Raw genomic sequence first — 5007 nt, 5'->3', positions numbered from 1 at the left:
GTCAACAGTCAAGAATAATGCTGAAGGTGAGGATGTTCCAAAAACAAGAGCTGACTGCACTATGAGGATTTGAAGAAGTGGGAGAAAAATGCTAAAGCCAAGAAATGGCTTATCTGTGGACTTGGTCCTGATTAGTACAACAGAATCCAAGGCTACTACACTGCCAAGCAAATATGGGACACACTGCAAGTGGCCCATGAAGGAACAACTCAAGTGAAAAGATGAAAAGGAACGTTGTTGTTTTCACAATATGAAAATCTTGCCATGAAGGATGGAGAAACCATTCAGGGGATGTACTGAAATTTCACTACCTTGACAAATGAATTGAGGTCTCTTGGAAGGATTACCTCTAAAGAAGAAAGGGTTGAAAAAATCCTAACTAGGGTTTTACCGGTCACTTGGGAAAGCAAGATCATTGTCATTCAGGAATTAAAGAACATTGCTACACTTCTCTTGGATGAGTTGATTGAAAATCTCAAAGCTTATGAGCTTAGGAGGCAAACCATGAAGATGGATGTACCTAAGAAGGAAAGGAGTCTGGTACTTAGAATCACTGAAGGTTCTAATTTAGAAGATGATGAAATAGCAATGATCACCAAAGACTTCAAGAAGTACCTAAGGAAAGGAAAAGATTCTTCAAGAATTGGAAGCTACAATAAGGCCAAAGCTCTAGAAAAGCAGGTGGCTGATGGATGCTACAAATGTGGAAATACTGATCACATAATCAAGAATTGTCCTTTGTGGGAGATTGAATGGAAAAAGAAAAGAGCTGAATGAAAGAACAGGAAGAAGGAACAGTTTCACCCCAAGAAAAGCAACAACAAAGGATCAACCAAAGTTATGGTCGCTGCTTGGGAAGACAACTCAGATGAGGGTTCTGATGAGGATGACGATGATGATGAACAAGATCTACTAGATATTGGAGAATCTGATGAAGAGGCTGAGGTAAGTTTCCTTCAATTAAAAGATACAATCAAATTTCTTTATAAAGAAAGATTATCTGAATTGCTGCTGGAGTTAATTGATGAGTATGAAGATGTAAGTACTGAAAAGGAACATCTATCAAAGGAGTGTGTCATTTTGAAAGCAGAGTGCAAAAACCTAAAAATTAGGGCCTGTGAAACTTTTAAAAAAATACTGTTTTGAAGAACCAGGTTCATGCACTTGATACAACTGTCTTAGAACTTAAATATGAAAATCTGAAATTGAAGTTAGGAACAGGTAAAGAAATAGCTAGTGTCATATAACTCACACTAGAAGAAGAGTTAGGAAAGGTAAAATATGAGCTATACAAAAGGTATGAACTGGTAAGAGTCTTGAAAAAGGATTTGACAAAGGTTAAACATGAGCTTGATAGAACATGTAAATGGAACAGGTCCTGTGATGCACTTTCACGGCTACAAGAACACCATAGTAGCAACAGAAAAGGACTTGGCTTTGGGAACTCTGCACCTAAATGATATCCCAAAAGCAAGTACCTCACACTTCCTGAACAAGGTTTGCACTCACTGTGATAACACTGGACACTATAAGAGTGAATGTGTAGCAAGAAAAAGAAAGTTTAAGGAACAAAAGTTTTGTTCTAGGGAAGAATAAGCTGCCAAGTTGGGCAAAGAAGAATCTGATTTATTCTTTTGCCTATAGAAAGGGACTCAAACTAGTTTGGGTTCTTAAGACTAACCACTGATTTCATTTTGTAGGTCCAAGTGAAGGAGAGCAGCTAAATATGATACATGGATAGTGGTTACTCAAAGCATATGACAGGGAACAAGAACCAATTCCTTTCACTTACGAACTTTGAAGGAGGTAATATTTCCTTTTGTAATGGAAATAAAGGTGAGGTCATTGGAGTTGGAAAGGTACGAATATCTGATTCTTACTCAATTGAGAATGTCTACCTGATAGATGGACTGAAATACAGCCTGATAAATATCCCATAACTGTGTGATAGAGGAAACATGGTAGCTTTCACCTCTACAAAATGTTTTGTGATTAATTTTACCACTGAAAAAATAGTTTTGCAGGAAAAAAAGAGTGAACAATATATATGTGGTGGATCTGTCCACACTCTCATATAATGAACTCACTTGCTTGAGTGTCATGGAAATTGATTCCCTCCTTTGGCATAAAAGACTTGGACATGCTAGTCTAAGTCAACTCAACAAACTAGTCCCTAGGGACTTGATGATAGGTCTGCCTAACATTAAGTTTAAGGAAGATAAATTTTGTGAGGCTTGTGCAAGGGGGAAGCGGGTAAGATCTTCTTTCAAAAGTAAGAAAATGGTAAGTACTACCAGGTCGATGGAACATGTCCATTTGAATTTGTGTGGAACAATGAGGACTATGATAGTATATTTTAGATTTACTTGGACACTGTTTTTAACATCTAAAGATGAAGCATTTGACATGTTCATTTCATTGGTTAGAAAAACTCAAGGTAATCAACTTGCATCAATTAGGTCTGATCATGGTACTGAGTTTGAGAATGTTAAGTTTTCTGAATTTTGTGATGAGCATATCATAGATCATAATTTTTCTACTTCTAGAACTCCACAACAAAATGGAGTTTCTGAAAGAAAGAATAGGACTTTGGAGGAAATGGCGAGGATCATATTACTTGCTAGTAAGTTGCCTCATAGATTCTGGGCAGAAGTTGTTAACACTGCATGCTACATCATAAATAGGTGCATGACCAGACCTCTTGTTGAGAAAACTCCCTATGAGTTACTTAAAGAGATAAAGCCAAATATATCCCATCTTAGGGCATTTGGATGCAAGTGCTTTGTTCACAATAATGGAAAAGACTCCCTAGGAAAGTTTGATCTCCGAAGTGATGAGGGAGTATTCTTGGGATATTTTTCACATAGTAAAGCATATAATATATACAATAAAAGAACTATGTGCGTAGAAGAAACTGTACATGTTGTTTTTGATGAAACTAACATTCTTCCTGAAAGGCAGGAAAGAGATGATGAAGAGATTGGGATGATAAGAAGTTCAAATAATTAAACCACAGTCCACCCTGAAGCTACATCACAAAAAGGAACAGGTGATGGATCAAATCCTTACACCCAGGGCAACCTGACAAAGAGAACTAACCAGAGAGGAACTGATCCTCAAACCTCGAGAGAACCTGTCCATGAACCTATTCCTCAGCAACAAAATAATGAAGGAACATCTAGAGAAAACCAGTTGGTTGTGAAACCTTACAAGTACCAAAGTTCTCATCCCTTTGGAAACATTATACTGATCCAACCTCTGGAATCAAAGCCAGATCTTCTTCAAAGGATCTCTGTGCTTTTGATGCTTTTTTGTCTCTTATTGAACCTAAAAAATATTTCTGAGGCTTTGCAGGATGCAGATTGGGTCAATGCAATGCAAGATGAACTTAACCAAGTTGAGAGAAGTCATGTTTGGCATCTGGTACCAAGACCCAATGACAGAACAATGATTGACACTAAATGGGTATTTAGAAACAAACTTGATGAAGAAGGACAAATTTCAAGGAACAATTCAAGATTGGTGCTTCAAGGATATAGTCAAGAGGAGAGCATAAACTATGATGAGACGTTTGCTCCAATTGCAAGATTGGAAGAAATTAGACTCATTATAGCCTTTGCTTACATGAAATTCCACTTACATGGAATTCTCTCTCCATCAGATGGATGTCAAGAATGCCTTCCTAAATGGCTATCTAAATGAAAAAGTATTTGTCAAGCAACCTCCTGGATTTGAAAGCAAGGAATGTCCTGAGCATATGTACAAGCTTGAGAAGGCACTTTAAGACCCCCAAGAGCATGGTTTGAAAGATTGTCCAAATTCCTTCTTGAGCATGGCTACAAGGGAGGTAAAATGTATAATACTTTATTCTTGAAAGAAAAAGGTAAAAATCTCTTGGTTGTTCAGATATATGTTTATGTTATAATCTTTAGAACAACAACTAATAGGTTAAGTAAAAAGTTTGCTAAGCTAATGGGGAGTGAATTTGAAATGAGTTTGATGGGTGAGCTTAGTTTCTTTTTAGGCTTACAAATTAAATAAAATTCAAATAAAACTATAATCCATCAGCAAAAGTATGTCAAAGAGTTGCTCAAAGGGTTTAGGATGGAAGATTCCAAAGAAATTGATACTCCTATAGCAACAACCACGAAGTTGTATTTGGATGAACCTAGTTCATCTGTTGATCAGAAAATATATAGGGGAATGATTGGCTTTGTTATATCTCACTTCAAGTAGACCTGACATTGTTTTCAGTGTAGGCCTTTGTACTAGGTTTCAGAAAAATCCAAAGGAGTCTCACTTGAAGGCTGTCAAGAGGATCTTGAGATACTCAAAAGGAATAACTGATATTTGCCTATGGTATCCAAAAGGTAGTAATTTTTATTTAGTAGGATATATTGATGCTAATTATATAGGTTTTCTTGTGGATAGAAAGAGTACTTCGGGTGTGACATATTTTCTTGGCTCATGTCTTGTATCCTGGGCCACCAAAAAGCAAAATCCTATGGCCTTATCTACTGTTGAAGCTGAGTATGTGGCTGCTGCCTCATGTTGTGCTCAATTGTTGTGGATTAAACAACAATTAATGGACTTTGGAATTGATGTAGGTTGTATTCCTATCTTTTGTGACAATACTAGTACAATCAGTATGACCAAGAACCCAGTTCATCACTCATAAAATAACTAAGCACATTGATGTTAGGCATCATTTTCTAAGGGATAATTTTGAGAAGGGTTTGAATTATGGAATTTTGTGCTACTGATAAGAAAATTTCTGACATTTTCACAAAAACTCTGATTAGGGATCAATTTAAAAGGAACATGTTAGGATTAGGAATGATCAGGATCACCTAAAAGAAACCGGTTCTAACTCAATGATTGTTAGATAATTCATTAACATTATAAATAATTAGATTAGATATTTTTCAGTCTTATACTTTTATTAGTATACTCTGGTGCCATGTACTAAAATGTCTCACTGATGTTTAATAATATTATCCTTACTTT

Source organism: Nicotiana tomentosiformis, chromosome 7 (assembly GCF_000390325.3).
Source record: "Nicotiana tomentosiformis chromosome 7, ASM39032v3, whole genome shotgun sequence".
NCBI classification, from domain to species: Eukaryota; Viridiplantae; Streptophyta; class Magnoliopsida; order Solanales; family Solanaceae; genus Nicotiana; species Nicotiana tomentosiformis.
The sequence above is the reverse complement of the archived record's forward strand: the minus strand, read 5'-3'. Positions refer to the sequence as shown.